The sequence below is a fragment of the Aquila chrysaetos genome, chromosome 4, assembly GCF_900496995.4.
Source record: "Aquila chrysaetos chrysaetos chromosome 4, bAquChr1.4, whole genome shotgun sequence".
Classification (NCBI taxonomy): domain Eukaryota; kingdom Metazoa; phylum Chordata; class Aves; order Accipitriformes; family Accipitridae; genus Aquila; species Aquila chrysaetos.
In genome coordinates, this window is record NC_044007.1 from 75,896,711 (window position 1) to 75,915,558 (window position 18,848).

The following is an 18,848-nucleotide window of genomic DNA, read 5'->3' on the forward strand; positions in this document are numbered from 1 at the left end:
TCTGCCTGACTAGGTGACTCTAGATTAAATGATTTAGCTACCACAAATATGGATACTAATCAACTCCATGCATTCAGGGAGTTACTCAAGAAATACGTGGAAATACACTCTGCGAATAAGTATTTAAGTTAGCCTTTGAACAATCAAGGTACAAAATCTGTGCTTAAAATCCTTTACCTGTCAGAGAGAGAGAGAGAATTTTTAGCCATTTTTAAAGCCTTTGAAATTCATGAATGGAAAACACAATGTAGATGCAAAATCCTATTAATATTTATGGTATCCGTAAAAAATAAATAAGAGGTGATATTAGTACTGGCAGTTAGGAGGACAGCTTGACATTCTCGAAGTCATCTGGAACGTAAACTGCAAAGTAAACCAAAATTCTGCCAAAACAAGTTTTCCTATCAAACCTGACCGAACTGTAATTTCCACAGAGGTGTGCCGGAGACCTCCAAGGGCCTGTCCCAGCCTCTGTGGTTCTTTGAATGTCACCCTTCCTGCCTTACCCAAACCAGAGCCACCCACAACCTCGCAGAAGGTGGCCTCTGTCCCACCACTGCCCAGGCCCTTCCTTCAGGCAGTCACCGGCACGGCCGACCAGCCCGCCACCGATCCAAGGCACATCACCACCAGCAGCTGCCCCACGGGTGGGCTTTGTTCTGCCGACCGCAAGGCAGTGGTCCTCCCCCTCCGTAGCTGCCTTCTCCTGCCCGTGCCTCACCCCTTTGCTATTAGGATACGGCGGGAGACTGCTGAAGGCAAGGTAAATTACATTCACTGCTCTACCCTTGTCCCACTGCGCCAGGCAAGCCAGCTCGTGGGTCAAGCCCAGCATGACTGGCCCTTGGCAAATCCCTGCTGGCTCCCACCACCTGATAGCTCCTGCTGGCTTGGGCAACCGATTACCTCTCAGAGGCAGGGAAAGCATTTCACCCCCGGGGTTGCAGCAGGTAACTCTTCGCTTCCCTTCAACTTCTGCGAACCTGCTGCAATGTCACAATCGCTGAATCTTTTTTTTCTCCCACTATCCAAGGGCAAATTTAACATCTAAGGTATTGTGACAGTAAGAGCCAGCCATCCAATGTTTTGCTCAAAATAGGCTGGAAAGCTGTTCTTATCGCAACACAGCTCATAGTTCCATTGGTATGTATCTTTGCAAACTCATCACCAAAGGAATTTTTAAAACATATGAAAAACTCCTATAGCTATTTACAGAGAGATGGATGAAAACCATAGGATGGCACTGAAGAAGAAAATTGCAATGGGAATAGGTCTTGGCTTGCTCAGGGGCTTGTTGGATAACAGCTCCAAGATCAGAGATGTCTCAGGCTAGAGAAACCATCTGCTGACTGCCCTCTTCTTCTTTCCCCTTTTCTCTTCTCATAGCTAAATGGCAGAGGAGACTGAATTGTGTTTGCGTGGCAAGGTTGTGGTAGCTGCGGGGGGCGGCAGGGCTGGCTTCTGTGAGAAGACATGAGAGCTGCGCCCACGTTGGACAGAGCCGGTACTAGCCAGCTCCAGACTGACCTGCTGCTGGCCAAAGCTGAGCCCATCGGCGATTCTGGTGGCACTCCGATAGCAATGGGAGGGAGTAGTTGCATCTACTTAGAAATTCGTAACGACTCCCAAGCCAGAGGCCTGAAAATAAAAACAGACATTGTTGAGGTTTTTCCCAGGACATCTGACTCCCTCTTCTTGTTTTTCTTCTTTAAAAAATTCAGTGGAGTATTTGCTTTGGACAACAGATGCTGATATGGCTTGTTTTATGCTGAGGTGCCAGCTGTTCCTTGTGTTCCAAAAAACAATGCCAAACCTGCTGTTACGAGACTTATTGTAGTGTCTTTTATCCAGTGGTAAGTTGTTCCAAGTGGGCAATTATTCCTGCTGAAGTTTTTCCTCTTTTTAATAGACACTTGTTTTTATGCCAGAGGTCACTGCTGTTATCATTACCTGTCGTGACTGGATATTTGGAGTAATAAGCCATATGGCATTCTGTAAAGCAGAACTACGAGTGAGGAGCAAACAGAGCATTAAGGAAAAAGGGAAGTATTTCCATAACTGTAGCTACATTGTCATCCGTATTAGTTCTACAAATGGGGATTGTGGTGCGAACGCTGCTTTTAGGGAAAATCAGTTTGGCTTGGCAGAAGAGCTAACAGGAAGAGCTTGGGGCCCTTCGCAATATCTATGCTAGTATGATCCACAGCAACTGCCAAATACCTGGAACCCATCCCTCTGACCCTCAAATGTCTATTCTCAGCCCGGTCACTCCACGAGTACGTACCCCAAGAGCCAGGTTCTTATTTAGAGTTATGTGAAAATCTCCCCAAACCAAAGTTCCTAATTGTGTCTCTTTTGGGGGAGTTCAAAATATCTTTATACGTGTGCAGCTGTTTCAGGAAAGACAGCTTCTGTAGGATTTTTGGTTCTCAAACTTGTTCCTACCAGACAATTCATGATATTTCAGGAGTTTCCCAAGTGACCTGCTTTTCCTATTTTCACAATGAACAACTTGTTTTCAAATGGAGAGAATGTATTTTCTCCAAGGATGACACCATGGAAGTATCAGCGTAGCGGACACTAATAATTCAAAAGTCAATATTGTTGGTGCACATTTTTCTATAACACCGAGGCACAAGCATAGGGTAACAATGCAGATGCATCTGTTTATTTTAACAAAACACAGCCCAGCAAACATCTGATCCTGATCTGCACAGCTGTCTACTGGAAATGACTTGAACTACTGCTGTGACAAAGACAGTAAATAGATAGCAAGCCCTGGAATTAGTGAAGTGTAACACCAGCTCTAATAATTGGAGTTTCTCCTGCTTAAACCCAGGCTGGATTTAACCAATTTCATTAAGTGACTTCTCTCTTGAAGTTATGACATGCAGTGCTGTCACTGAAAAACTCAACCAGCTAAAGATACAGTTCAAGACTGTTTGTCTGAGGCTTCGTGATTAATAAAATATTCTCCATGTTTTCTGCAGTATAGTGTCTCCTTGCTTCAAATGTGAATATTTGAGAAAGAACTGCTGTATCATTTTTAAATATGACAAACATACATAACATTAGCATGATCACTAGCAGTATCAATACCATTTTCAAGTTAGCATATATTATTCATACAGACTTTATTTCCATAAGAGGATGACTACCACATTCAATGCTTACCTTATTGTATGTTTGCAAGAAAATGGATCAAAACAGAATACCAGCACGTGTTCTGAAGAGGCAAACCCTGTTATTATCAGGTAATTCACCATCACTTCTTTTCAACTTCACCTCCTTTCCATTGTTAATGTAAATCTTACCACTTTTTGAGTCAAACCCCACATTCCTCTGGGCAGCAAAGACTTCAGGAGTTTTAGGGTCTGTATGCATACACACACCAACCCTTACCTGAACAATCTCTTGTAGCAACATAGTAAAAAAACAACAACAAAAAAAACCCCACAGAAAACCTCAGCTTTAACATATAAATAAAAATATCTTACAGATGGCTTTTTATTTACATTATATTAACAACTCAGTATTTGGTGATGGGGAAAGTATTTATGGTATAGGCTCATTTTCCCTCCTCAAACACTAAGGTTTTTGTTTGCTGCAAAATGGGAAAGCTGGAGAGGACTATATGGTTTACTGAATGACACATCTACAACATGAGTAAAGGAATTTTTTTAACAGAATGATAATGCTTAAAATCTGTGGACATTCTCAGCTGATTGGAGCAAGCGACAATTGATCTTTGCTTAAACACACACCTGAAGTGAATGCTATTAATGAGGATAATTGGCTCTGGCTGAGATGACCAAGATCCTAAGCTCTTTCTGAGCAGCAACCACAAGTCAATATGAATTATGAAGCATTGATGCAAGTTTGTTTGTTGGTAGATTAACAAATGAGTCGATAGCTCATGCATTTAAATTGTGTTTTCATTCTCCTAAGAAGTCATAGCCTCAGAGTACAGTACAGCAGCATAACCTGAAAACGTGCAGACATGGCAAAGTGTAAGAAAACACTACAACTGAGAAGAAAGTTTAACTGGACGTTCAGGATGCCCACAATTATCTTTCAAGCTCTGATAGAAGGAATCTACACCAAGGGGAAAATAAAAGATTTAGGTAAAGGAAATGAGATATGAACCAAAAAATCTTTTCCAGTTTCTCCATGTGAATGATACTGTTGTCTCAGCCAAAGCCAAAATTCAGTTACCCACCACCCCCCTTCAAGCCCAAACAAGAATTCCTACATTTAAGTCATGTCCTTGTACCACCTGGGTGTCCCAAGAAGCGGTGCTGCTAAATGTTATCAGCTGTGTATCATGCACATCCTTATTAACTTAGTTAATGGCTATATTTCATCCAATTTCTGTCAAATAAGAAGTTACAAAATGGAGCCCTGTTGCCTGTAGCTATAAAGAGCTTTCAGATGAAAGCCGTAATCCTTGTTACGACAAGCCTCTCAAATGAGTTTCTGTTGTCTTCTGTGCTGTAGGTGGGTCAAGAGGAGCTTCGTTATCATAGAACCTCTGATACTGAATGCAGACAGAATTTGGAGAAAAAACACGCAACTGTAAGTAGCTTAAAAGAAAAATACAAAGTAGTATAGGCTGCTCAGTAACTGATAGTGGGAATTTTTAATCTCAGTATAGGGTTTCTGTACCTTATGTATCGCAGCACATGGTAGAAGCCCCCCAAGTAATTTGGAAAAACATGATTTGCAGCATACTTGTGAAAGGGTAAGCAAGTTCTCAGAAATGGGATGTTCTGGAGAAACTTCTTTTGCTTTAAAAAAAAAAAAAAAAAAAGAATTAGCTGGCCTACATCACAGTCAGTATGGACCAATTGAAAAGGCTACCATTTAGAGGTAAAAAAAATCTCAATCTTTTATGTAAAAGAAAACACAGTTTAAAAATAAGCTGTTTTCTTCTTTTTTTTTTTTTATTACTTTCTTTTGGTTGGAAAAGATATAAAATCATCTCAAAGGTCTGCTTGTTCCATCTGAATAGAAAGGAGGGAAAAAAATCTAATTGGGAAAAAAATAAGGGTGAGGGAGTTTGGAGAAACCAGCTTATACAAAGTGCTGACTCCTTGTTCTCAACTACTTTATGAGCCTGAATTTCAGGTGCCTGTTACCTAATGTTAGTTAGGTAGAAAATGCTACAAAATAAAACTTAACAGCAATACTATTTACCTGCATGATCTCTTCTGTGGGTGGTGTTCCTGTTACCTGCTTTTGCTTAAACCAACCCTAAAATCTGTCTGATTAAGTACATTGCACAAGCAGTGGTTGTTTATAGTATCTGTTGCTGTTTTGTAATTGCCTTTGCTCTTTCTAGTGAAAAATGGCCATGTATATCTGATAGGAGTTCATTCACTAATTTGCCTCTTCATTCTTTTCACTTCTAGCACTTCTAGTTGCTCTTGAAATTTCTTTTGTTAATTATTCTGGAACATAACTACCTGTACCAGTTTAAAAAAGTTTCTAATGCCTTGTATTTTTTCGTTGGCTGTGTTTTAAAATCACAGGGATTTTAAAAAACGGTTTATATAAACAGCTTGATATTTTTAGAGCACAGGATCAAGCAGATCAGCTTTTAATTAGAAACAGATTAAACTTTGATCACTCCTGCAGAGCTCTCCAGCATTGACTGAAGGTAATCCTTACAAGCTTTGGAGTGAGCATAGTTGAGATATCTTGCTAGTGACTTTGCATTTAAAATTGAAGGTCAGAAAGTCAAAGCAGCACGCTAAATCTGAGAAGACTTAGATCCTACTGGGGCATGGACATAAATGATGTGCTGCTGGGGAATGCAAAAGAAGAGCAGGCCAAACTACAAATCAAATGCTAAAGTGCTCTTAAGATCAGTTCGTTGATCTATGGCAATGTATGAATATGTCTATTTCAGCAAAACTTATATAAAAACAGATAGTGTAGTTCGTATCTGAGGAATGGAAATAATAATCTTTGTTTCTGTAGTTTTTGGTCACATAAGCTAATGGTAGCTTCAAAATGCAATGGAAAGGATCATAAGATTTGAGTAACAGCATATATATATTTGTTACCTGTATTAATAATCTTTGAGGTGTTTATGGTATTTCTACACTGATTAACTGATTTAAATTGCTACATCCATATGCATCTTTGTACTACAGCTTTGTTTCAAAAATTTACAGCTTGCAAGAAAAGACAAAAGCCTTTTAAGGACAGAAGGATGTATGTTTATTTACAAGAGAGGCATCAAAATTTAGTGAAGAATATTCTCAAAGCTACCATTTAAATAACATGATTAAAACAGGATGAAACTGCAGTGGCAACGGTATCCCTGCAAGAAATTCAAAGTAATAAGATATAACACGAAGCTTTCTCACTAGGATTAACAGTGAAAATAAAATAACAAAACTTTTGAGAAAGCTGGTTATGAAATCACAGTCCTTTGTGCTTTATTTACTTCATTATGCTGTATTTAACTCTTTCTGAAAAGTCTCTCCAAATGTTTGAACATTCTCTGTGCTCATGTGAGTGCACATCATTTAATATTGCTTACGGTGAAATCTCACCGAAGTTTTCTTCAAAGCAGCTCAGGCCAGTGAACAAGTCAGCAGGCCTAAATTCTGTACCCAGCTCTGGGGAAATTCAGTTGAAACCCATTTTACTTAAACTTTTGGGGGATACCTTGCCCTATAGGAGTAACATAGGTATATGGAATTTAATGGGAATATCTTATTCCTTGCTCATAAATGATAAAGTGACCTATTCAGCTCTAACTGAAGGGCATAATGATTGGAAAGCACAAATGGGCAGAGGCAACGGTGACTGCCGTAACCCTCCGAACATCTTCCACAAGAGAGGCAGGCAGAAATATGTCGTCAGGAAAGCACTAGCCTTGTGGGAAGCTTTTCACTTGCGTATTGAGACTGAAATGCGTTCAAGTATTTGAGATCAAATGAAATTACTTTTGGAAGAAGCCTGGTTTTACTAATTAATGGAAGGTGCGTGTCAATGTATGTGCAGCCCTGCACAGTCCTGTCAAGGTGCTGTGAGACTTGGGTAAGGCTGCCTGGCAAATGGTGCGTGTGTGCATGAACAGGCAGTGCTAGAAGAACACGCAGGTATCTGTTCACATTCTAAGAACACCTGTTTGGGTCTCAGCTTTTTTCAGTCAGTATTAATCTTTTATGTTTAACTTTTTCCATGTTACATTAGAGTGAATTTAAGTTTGGGGTTTTTTTTTTTTACTCTCAGGTAATCAGTCTTAGAATACATCAATTAGGAATACAGAGAGTAGATGTTCCTGATACTGAGCTTTCCCAAGGGAAACTTTTTTTGTCGAAAATGTGGAAATGAAGACATTGATTTCTATGAAAACTTTTTCTAGAGGAACAAATAAATATAGGTTATAATTTAAATATTAAGCATAATGTTAATATCTCCCTAAGTGATTTGACCTAATGCAGTGAAACTTTGAAAAACTGAATTGAGACTAAAAATTGCTGACTTCACAGAAGGCAGGTAGTCTCATTAGCAAGAACTTTATTTTCAAGGATTTCTTAAATCTAATTTTCCAGGAAAAGAGGAGAAAGTCTGAGCAGAGTATGTGCACTGAATTCCAATTTAGGTTTTTGGTAAACTGCATAGAAAGACTCTGGATGGGTAGACAGATAAGCAGGATTTTTTTCACTCTTTTGCAATGGTAAGTCGACGCCTGTCCCTGTTCTCTGGTTCAAACTGATGTGCAATGACTGGCGTTTCACTGGCTCTTTCTGCTTCACGTTTATATTTTTGAAAAGCTTTTCCTGGCCCTAAGGCCTAGCCCCCACCGTAGCACCAAGACTTGATAAAGCCAGGTGTGGGGACAGGTGACTGTCACTAGAGGGTGCTGCACATCTAGATTTTCAGGAATTTTTCTCCTTCCAAAGTAACCGATAGGTAGCACTCCGGGTTGCGGTGTATCTAAAGCAATTTGCTGCTTTTGTGGTTCTGAACTTTCCGATTAGTTGTTGGATGGGTCCGATAACCCTGATAAGAGGAAATAGAAGACTTTGGGAAATGACTAGGAGATATCTCTGCCTAGAGTTTTGTTATCAGTTCATATGTATAATATGATTGAAATAACCAGGGAGCTGCTAGAGCCCCGTGTACAGCCCCCATCAGTTAATATTTAAAATAGGGAAACAATAACTCGGTATGACTTAGGGGTTTGGAACTAACTACTGGACAACGGGGCTTTATGTTTTTGTCAGAAAAGGTAATGGATTGTGGTCTGGTCAATAAACCTTGAAGAACCGCTTGGAACTGCCAAGATTAGGGAAGAAGTAGGTAAAAGGTAATTCCTACAGGGGGAGATTGTGACCACCTTATCACTCGGGAGATACCACCTACTCAGAAGAACAATGAATATGTATTAGTTAAGTGTATAAATGTGAGGATTTTTGAGACAAGGGTGTGCTGTCTTGAGACAGGCACCCGTTCATATGCATCAGTGATGTTAATTTGAAAATGCCTCAACTCTGTGTTATTGGCTTGCACGCTGGGTAAACGAACCCCGTTTGTGGGACAACAGTGTGACTGGAGATGCTGTGTATGATTTTTATGAGCTCTTTGCTTGCTGAGCTTTGCTTAAATACTTGTCTGCCCGTGGCATCCTCTGGCCTTTGTCTTTTTTAAGACATGTGGCTCTATTTTTTTAATTAATTTTAAGTCACTGAAACATAAATGGGTTGATATTTTTAATTAGGTTCATACTTTCTTCCAATGATCTTTTTAAATAACTTTTGCACATGCCTGACCAGCTGGGTTTTCTGGTAATGTGCAATGGGTGGGCAAAGCAGTAGCTTGTGCTTATCATAATGATCTATACATGTAAGTGTTGTTACTTAATTGCTATGAACACTTATTGGCACCTTACAGCAAAAGCTATTGTATCTGAAAAACATGAGACTGTGAGGTACAGTGCTGTGAAACAATAAATATGCAGACAGAAAACCACCTAAAACCCAATATTATTTTATTCCTTTTCTGTCACCATTTAAAGCAAGTCTTTGCTCTTTCAAGCAGATGTTAGCAGCAGTATGAATACAGCCTGTGCAGCACTGTGTGACATGATACCCAAGCCAGCTGTGGATGAGTTGGTATGGCTGGACAGCATAGGAGCCCCTGCTGAGCCATCTATGGGAAATTTAATGTAGCTGCCTACGTCTGGGATGAGCTTGGGCTCTAGTAAGTTTTGACACTTGGCTGCAGTGAGTTATTTTGGGAAACAACTGATTGTCATACTTCAGGGATACAAGTGTTGGCACTGGGGTTGCCACAGCTGCAGTCTTTGTTTCGTTTTTAGGTTAACCCCTCAGATCTTAGGGCAGTGTCTGATTTGGGAGTGGTAAGGTGTTGGCACCCAGTTATCTCGGAGCTTTTGTCACCATTTGAGAAATAAGGGTATGTCCTTATCACAGGACCCATCAGGAAGTTGGGCAAGGATTTTATTTCTTGTGTTGTGATTATCCTAACCAAGGAACAGAAGGGACGGGCATGCCAAATGCTCACTTGAGATGATACCTGTTCTAGCCTTCCGTCCCCCTAAACAGAGTGGAGAATCTGTATCCATTCCTTTCAAATCTGTAAAGCTTTTCAGGGAAGTTTATTTCAATGTCAGCATAAAGAGTTTGTGTGAAGACTTCTGAGCTAGAAAACTAGCAGTGATGAGCTCACAGATTAACCACATATCCAACCTCCCCTCTCTCTGGTAATGTGGGCTTGCTGCATATATTCTCCCTAAGCTACCACATTGCATCACTAGCTGAGAGACTTGGTGACTTTGTGCTGACTGGTGCAGTGGGATTCCCAAAGCTCTGTATTGAGCCAAAGCTTGGTTCCCTGCTTTGCACTGAACCACTCTGGGGTGTGCCATGGCTGTCGGGTGTTAGAGAGATAATGCTGGATTGTTCTCCAGCTCTTTTCTTTTTGCATATATTCCTTTCTAAAGACTCAAGTTAGCTGGAGAGCCATGTTTGGGAAAACACTGCTTCCAGTATAGTCAGAATAGATATGTTTCCTTTTGGTATATAAATGGAATGGGCATTTATCCGGTGGACTTCTTGCAGGATTGTTCCACTGGTGAGGCACAACCATGTCGAGTTGTGTCATCCCACCTCCTCTTGGGTTCTGCCCAGAGCCCACCCTATGCTCATGAGCAGCTTGTGTCCCGGCTCACCAGTTTCTTCTGCCTAGTCCCTCTGACAGGAATGTCCCACAGGAGAGAAAACTGTTCCTCTGTTGACAGGTACTTTACAGTTAATTAGTTCCAATACACAATAGAGAGATCCTTTTCAATAGGACACTGATTCTTCCCCCCAACCAGGGGCTAACATTCTGCATGTCTGTTGTGTACATGCACTTGTGCTTGTGAGAGATCTGGCCTCTTCCTTTCCACGATAAAGAACAATAAATGCCAGAAGATGTTTACATACTTTCTCCCCTTCGACCCCAAGTCTGAAGGTGCTACTTTACAGTGATTGCTGTATCCTGTTTCCATTAGGTCTGTGACATGTAAAGCAGTCAGGCGATGACCTTGAATGAGAAGAGACATCGTAGCCCCAAATATTTGTTTCCAGTGCTATTTAACACTCGCTGTTTGCCCTAAGATAGGGAGTCAGCTTTTCTTCTGGTAGTTTTCGTTTAGAAGCTGGCCTGCAAGAAGCTCCAATTTAAACCTGATCTGATGTAAAGCAGCAAACTGAACCGTGGAGAGGCTGCAGATAAAGTGAATGCATTTTTGGTGCCAAGAATAGCTTTGACAGGATCTGCATACCAAATCCTCCTGCATCCTCATGGCTTGGAGGGGAAAAAGATTTAGGTGGTTGGTTAAGACTCGCCTTTGAAGAACTGCTTCAGAAAGCAGTCAACTTGTTTTGCTGTTGCAATGTGAATTCAGAGCAGAGATTATCATCTATAAAGGATCTAATGGTTTAGGCTCTGAACACCTGGGCAACTCTTAATCAAGGAGGAGAAAAAGTGGGAGCTGCTCATGTTGTGCAGGGTTTTGATACCTGCTTTTGGTCCTGTGCTAGGAACTCAGATTTGCTGAGGTTCAGGATCTGTCTTCTCGGATGCTTTTTTTTGCTTAGGAGTGCATGCATGAAGTAGTTAATTAAATTTTCCCTTGGGCTTGGATTTGGGATGGAGGGGTATGTGAACTACCTCCACAGCTTGATGGTATTCACATTTGGCAACAGCGAAATAAACTGAGGTAAAGGAATGACTATTGAGGCAAATCTGATTTGTACAGCTGAAAATGTTGGCAGAAAGTCTCTGCTTAGGATTAGGGTTTTTGACAGCTATTGATCTTTATTAGGTAAATTCTGCCTCAAACACTTGGTGATCTTGTTAATGAAATTTTATCAGTGATTTTTTTTTTTCATTACCCTCAGCATAATACTGGTTTTGTCTACTGAATATTTTCTCTCAAGCAGGGGCTTTTAAGACCTAGTCCTCAGATCTTGTTCGACCCCAATTGATTTGAACTGGTTTCCCATGAAATAAGTCCTTTTTTCATGTAGAAAATAAAATCCAGGGAAAGTGACTTTCCTCAACACCCTCTATAATGTTATAATTGCCACTAATCTGTAAAAATCATAACCAAACCACATCATAGTTGCTAAAACTTCATGACTGAAACAGTGGCATCAAACGCTTAAAAACATGAGCTACCACAATGTAGGTCAGGTCAGTCTTTTTGCCCCAATAGCGTGCCTGCTTCTGCTTCATTTCTCTTACCCAAAAATAGCTAATACTTCTGGTTGTTAGATGCAGAAGGAATGGATTTAAAATCTACTACAATTGATGTGGATAAGTGTCAAATCTATTTTTGCATTTGCCCCGACAGGTATTTCTGGGATGGCTTTACTTTGGATTGGAGCCTACTAAGAAACTGTGTCATAACCATGGTCAGAATTACAAATCCTTACAAAAAATTTTCCCCATCAAAAACCTGATACTCTCTCACCTAGGAAAAAAAAAATAAAAAATTGACCGAACCTTCTTGTGAGCACTATAAGCTCAGGCACTAACTTTCTTCCTCGAGTTTCAATGTATTTTGATATTCTTCAGTTACTGTATTAGGACCTCCCAAATATCCAATTTGGAATAAAATTAAACAGCCCCTATCCATTTTCTTCTGTTCTGGTATCTGGACAAACAGCAAAATTTGGGAAGTATTTACGGGCATATGTGTCAGGAATTCAGGGTAGTGACTGATGTTTCAAGAATTACCTTTATTTCTTAGGTACTTTGAGTAGTTGGCATTTTCATGATACCTTATGACAGCATGTTACCTTACTGACCTCTTTTGGCACAACACACTAATTCCTTAATTATTTTTAATCTCTTTTTAATACCATTAGTGCAACTAGCATGTTCTCCACTGCCAGTGGAAGTGACCAGTGATAATCTTAAAATAGCGTAGCCTGACTGTACCTGCTGTCTATTTTGCCATCTATTCTTTTTGTGGGCCTCTAAAAATTGGGACAAGTAAGTGTCACAAACCCTGGCTGTCAGTTGGCATGGGAACAGTCTAGTTGCTCATCACAACTACAGTGAGTGAAATTAGCTGTGCCATGAAAAATGTCACCTGATCTGCTAGCGATTAATTTTTCAGCTGTGCTCTCCAAAGTCGGGTAGTATTCCTATGTGTATGAGGCACACAAATATTTTTGTTCCACTGTGAAGGTGCTTTAATTTCTTCGAACTTAATCAAAAGTGAAATGTAAGAAGTTTTACCTGTCTCCAGGAGGAAAAATGCAGCTAATATTTTCTGTCATTCGGGTTTGTCGCTTTAGGTATTCATTTTCTATGAGATCAGGCTCAGTTTGACCAAACTTCATTAATTTCTTTTACATAATATACTTGGACACCTCAGTGAAAGGTGCTTTCTTGTATTGTTTTTTCAATGACAACTACTGCTTTCTTGGGTTTGGGGGGGGGGGGGTGTTTTGTTTTTTGGGGTTTTTTTGTTTGTTTGTTTTAATGGCAATGTTTACAAGAATGGCAGAACTGGGAGGTTTTGGAGCATCACCAAATTGCATCATTAGAAAGCCTCAGGATCAATGTCCTAGGAGGTTGTAGTGAGGTGGGTTCTGGTGTCTTCTATCAAGTAACAAGCGATAGGATGAGAGGAAATGGCCTCAAATTGCACCAGGAGAGGTTTAGATTGGTTATTAGAAAAAATTTCTTTACTGAAAGGGTTGTCAGACATTGGAACAGGCTGCCCAGGGAAGTGGTTGAGTCACCATCCCTGGAGGTGTTCAAAAAAACATGTAGACGTGGTGCTTCAGGACATGGTTTAGCGGGTATGGTGGTGTTGGGTTGATGGTTAGACTCAATGATCTTAGAGGTCTTTTCCAAACTTAATGATTCTATTCTAATTAGCACCTCTCAAGAGGAGGTGACTGGACGAAATTCACTCTGCTGTCACCTCTGTTGGCTTTGTGCTATGCAAATAAAGAAAAAAAGTTATTGCAGGTTGATGATATGGCAATTTTGCATCAGTAGACCAAAAATAACAAAGGGAAAGAGTCATCTTGGAGCAATTTACTTCAGAACAAAAAGACTTTCTCTCTTCTAAGACATCTGCTGCATCTCTAAACTTTTAAGATATTTTGGGTTTTTTTCTCCAGGGTAAGATTGCCTAGTAGGAAAGGACTGGGTCAAATTAGACTGTGTTCTTCTACCCATGTATTATGCTCTGGCTTTTCCAGTGCGATAGGCTTTGGTCCAAGCTGACCCCTAGGTAAAGGGTGACAAAAACTGAAGAGGAGGAAGTGTGGGAATGTCTCAGCAGCAGACTGTACTGGGGAAGGACTTGCTTTGGCTGCTTTAGTTTTGTGGGACTTCTCTGAAAGGGGAAGGATCAAAAATCTGCTCTTCTGGCTGTTGTATCTGAAGCACTGGCAAGAATATTGCCCCCTCTGGTTCACACACGCATTCATTCCTGACGGCACGTAACAGCAAGCAAAAAGCTGTGAAAATGAGCTGCTTTCATAAAATCAAACTTGTAAATTCATCTCCTCCAGAAATCCAAAGCATGATGGTGCAGTGTTGATCGCTGTGTCCTGTGAAAAGATGTCTTTGTTCTTCATAGTGGTCTGGAAGCCAAAGGTTAAAGGCTGAATTCTTCTTACGCTTTTCCTTGGGCTGAATCTCACCCAAGAGATCAACCACATCCAGGCTTTGTGTTGGAAGCCCTTGCAAAAAAGGATGAGCTCAACTCGGGAATATGTGAGGAAAAGCCATGAGATAAATGATTGATAGGAGAAATATGAGGGAGAAAGATTCTTTTTAACATCTAGTTCATTCTGACATATAAACAAGGCACCCACTTGTTCATTTAGGTTTCCTTTTTTAATGTAATACCAAGTAATGGAGGGAAAACTGTTCAGCCTCACCAAACGTGTTATCACACTCCCTTGCAAGTGTTCCCGGAGTACAATGTCTCCCCTCCAGCGCTACTCTAGACCCTCACAGAAAAGCCCTGTGTCTTTGAAGTTCTTGGTGCACCATCTCGTTTATCAGAATAAGATCTCTTTTTTGGTTTCCCAACTGGAATGGCACTCATGCTACTTAAATGTGTTAGAAATGGCTGCTTCTTTTTTCACTGAAAGGAAGACATAATGCTGGGGCTTGGTCACCATCACTTGATTCCAGCCTCTCTGCTATCTTTGGGCTTGACTGTCACACTCAGCCTTCCTAGAAGAGATTGTATGTGTGTCTAGGTAAGTGATGTGCAAGGTAGTTAAAAGTCTAAGATTTAAATTTAGAACTAAGCTAATGTTTGAATTCGTATAAGCTGTCTGTGCAGGCCAATCTATTTCAGATTAATAGCAAGTGATATCTGAAGGTGAAACTTTGCACCTTAGTATTTATTACTAACTTTTTTGCACTAACTTCATCTATTTATTTATTTGTAGTGTTGTGGAGTCTCAGGCTTGGACCACAATAATAAATCTGTGCCATCCTCTGAAAATATTTTAGTGTATTATTTCTGGAAGTGGTCCTTGGGGTGACCCTGTAACGAAGGCACTCTAATTTTCTGCCCATATGGCTTTCTGGTGAACAAACTGTCGTGAAATCAAAATAAAAGGTCTCTTAGAATGATCAAAATGTATTTAGGGAAAAGCTTTTTACCATCTTGGAAACAGATGCCAACTGCATCCACTACACTAACAGCTGCTCTGAACTTTTTATACAGCATTTTCTGAAAATGGTGTATTAGGTTATGTAGGACTATGCATTCTTATCCAAGTTCTGATTTTTCAGAGCCAATGTAAATGGTTATGATGAGATTCAGAGTACTAAATTAGCAAGTTGAGTACTATAATACTCCATTAGCTAGTAATGCAGCCCCTTTGTATTAAGCCTAGAGCTGGAATTCAATAAAGAATTGTAATGAAAAGGACAGTTTGGAATAGGTAATGTTTTTATATCATAACATTTTCCTTTGCCTTGTGAAGCTGTATCTTACAGGCAGCATGCTTACACTGAAGCAGCTGCCCACATCTGTAGGAAACTGTGAAACCGTACTGAAGTGGTTAGCCCCTGTTTAAGAAAAAGTGCATGTGTGCATATATTAAAAAAAAACCAAAAACTTTTATATATAAATATATATTCATATGTCTCGGCTGTCATATTACTCTAAGAAGTCTAATTGTGAAGTTTTTAGCTGAATTGAGTCTGGAAGTTCAGCAAGTCCAGAGGCTATTGTCATCCACACCTGAACCAAATGCTGATGTGCTGGAGCCTCATGACTTTCTGAAAACTGAATCTCAAACCAGGTTCATGGCTTCACTTTCTCTTAATGAGCCCTGTTATTACAGAGCAAGACAGTAAAAGGCACTGTGAGACCAGAAGGCACTCAGTGCATTTTCTGGAGTGTCCAAATAGCAGATAGTCATTCAGGGCAACAGTGAGCCAAGGACTTTTTGTTAGCACTTAAAAATAATAGTAAGGATGATCACAACACAGTGAGAGGCACTGTTTGTGCTGCTCTTCAACTTTAAGCTTATTGGTTCATATTGATTAAAAAGTATAGAGTTTGATTTTCTTTGATTTGGGCATCTTTTGGTAGGGAGTATTTTTGATAAACATGACAGTTTGCTTGAAAAGTCTCTGCAGATAGGAAGACTAAGAGATGATTATTAAAATCTGTGGAAATAGAGACCAAAACTTTACATTGAGTCTTATGGAAAGTCACAATTGTCTTTGTGTGAGTTTTAGGGTGGAATGGCTTATGATTTTTTTTTTTTATGCTTCTCAGGCTAGCAGTGTTGGGGCACCCTTGGCATCATAAGCCTGTGCTGCGTATACAGCGCAGTAAACAAGCTAGCTTGAGGCCTGATGACAGCCTGGTGTTTCATCTTGGCTAACTATATCAGCTCCTCTTCTAGTTGTCCTGTGCTGTGAGAACAGTTTCAGGTGTGCTAGTTATGAATGAAGTTGTTATTCCACCACTTCTATACACAGAAGTGTACGAAGACACAGTATGAAAGACATCCTGGGACTGTCTCTGTTTTTTATTACTACTTTTCTATGAAACAACTCTTTCTAGGCTTTCAGGCTGTCAAGTGAACCTAGTTTTGAATTTTTAGTTTTTAATGTTTTCTAGATTTGTTTTTTAACCTAATGAATTAAATATGCTATGGAAAAGTGAGCAGAGTTTTCATCCTTAGCCCAGAAAAACATACTGTAAGCTTACAAGAGTGCTGTCCAGGCTGATGGGTAGATAATATATTGGACAGGTGCTTGTCAACAAACTTTATTAGCAGTCATGAGTTTCCTAACTCCGGTCATAAGTTGCTGTAGCTGTAATTTGCTGTTGTTGTACCTTTATAAGCCTTGGGGCAAGGTATTGTGTGTAGGACAAATACTGCTTTATGTCCTTGCAGCTGTCTGTCATTCGATTAACTTAGGGTTTTTAATCAATCTTGGTTTGAAGGACAGGTCCTAGTCAGGTGATGTTGTCAAACATACAGTCAGAGAGTCCTTGGGGAAGAAAGAGGAAGAAAAGGGCAGGTTCTTCATTGTTTCTCTCCTGCCAACAGATACAGAAAAATACAGGGGATAAAACACATGTGAAAGTCTTAGGCGTGTTCTCTATCACCCTTGCTCAACAGATGTTTAAACAAGTCCATTACCTATTGAGCATTTGTGCTACATTATTTCCTTTGAAAGTAAGACTTTAATTATCTTGTAGCTTCAGAAGAGACCAGAGATTTGTTTTCAATATCTTTGTCAAAGCATGTTGGCTGCCAGTTAAAGTCGTCAGATATCTGGAGGTATAAGCAGAGAAGACAAAAGATTATGTGAGCTCAAAGTGAGTTGTGAGGAGGGGGAAAAAAAAAAAAAAAAAAAAGTATTCAAGTAAGACAGAAAATGACCTGGAGATCCCCACTGCAGACGGGGTTCCCCTTGGGTCCCTGCCTGCCTGCTCCTGCAGAGTGCCGGCAGTGCTGAGCAGGGGTGTTGGCAGCCTGGTATTTGTCTGCAAGGAGCAGAACTGCAAATGCAAATGGGCAATTCTTGTCAACAAATTAGATGATATCACCATTGAAATGTAGGGAAGACCAGCGTGTACCTGTACGAGCTGTCAAAAAGCTTCACGTTGACAGCTTTGTGGCCATTAAGCAATGATACTGAGAGTTAACAATCTGGGTAAACTCCCGTTTGCAGCCTAAGGGGACTTTCACCTTTAACTCTGGTGTTCCTCTTTTTTTTTTTTTTTTTTCCCCCATTATTTAACCAACGTCTATTCTGACAGTGCTTAAATAACCAACTATTAGATCATAAATACAGACTGTCCTTCCAGTAAGTCTTGTTATTTAGAACAACTTTGTCTAGAGCCTTAAGGTAAATATCCACTGAAATAACAATGGAACGTCTTATTTCATTAAAACCTTCAAATTTAAAAGAAAAACAACAAAATCTGACTTTTTAGATTGTACTAGTCATAGAGCTATGAGGGTAACTTATGAAGGGGATTTCTAGGAAGGAGAAACTAACCAATGAAATTGAAAAAGCAGTCAAAATTTTAAAGGGTAACTTTCTATTTGAGGTGCCTTGATTTTGATCCCAGATTGAGACAGTTTTGGGAAAACTGTACTATGAGAAAAATACCCTAGGAATGTTAAACTGTCTGCATCTGGATGTTTAAGTAAATACAAAAATTCACCAAATCGCTATTTGTTCTTGAAATGTCTATGCATGTAATGGATGAAGAGGATTTGGAATAACCTGGAGAGGTTGTTGTTTGCATAGCAGTAGGGAAGATGTGATCCAGATCAGAATAAAAAGCAAAACTAAGAGCAAGACATGCGTGAAATTGTATGGACATGATGAGACTGAAATATTGCCCAAATTAAAAAAAAAAAAAAAATCTCATTTTATTGTAGCTCAGAGTTACGTGGATGGTGAATTAGTTGGGCTAAAACAGGCTCATTTATGCAGGATACCACCAAATAACCCATCTTCATTGTTCCCTGTGTATCTATGGGGGGTTGTCATGCCTTGTCTTCTTCACAGGACAGGAGAAAATCACAGTGCATTCCTATGGGCACCAGTCAGCACTTCTGAAGGGGCATAAGGAGTGGTGCTAAATATTAGGAATACATATTTTACAAACTCAAATATTTCAGTGTGCCTTGAAATTTTTTTTTTTTTTTACATCTGGTCTATTTGATGTTTTTATATAAACCAGCAGTCACAAATACAGAGGCAGGGAAATGGTGAAACATCAGGCTTCTGTGTGGATTATATTATCTCACTTTATATTTGCTTGGGTTTTTTTTGGCAAGAAATCT

At 39.9% G+C, this 18,848-nt stretch overlaps 1 protein-coding gene across 1 annotated transcript in view; it reads left to right on the forward strand.

The window, feature by feature from the left end:
- The first annotated feature begins 4,486 nt into the window (after positions 1 to 4,486).
- The window catches only part of COBL (cordon-bleu WH2 repeat protein), a 211,184-nt gene continuing 196,822 nt past the window's right edge, over positions 4,487 to 18,848 (forward strand). The window contains exon 1 of the mRNA XM_030011755.1: positions 4,487 to 4,575. The gene's annotated coding sequence lies outside the window, so the exon portion shown is untranslated. The remainder of the gene's footprint in view (positions 4,576 to 18,848) is intronic.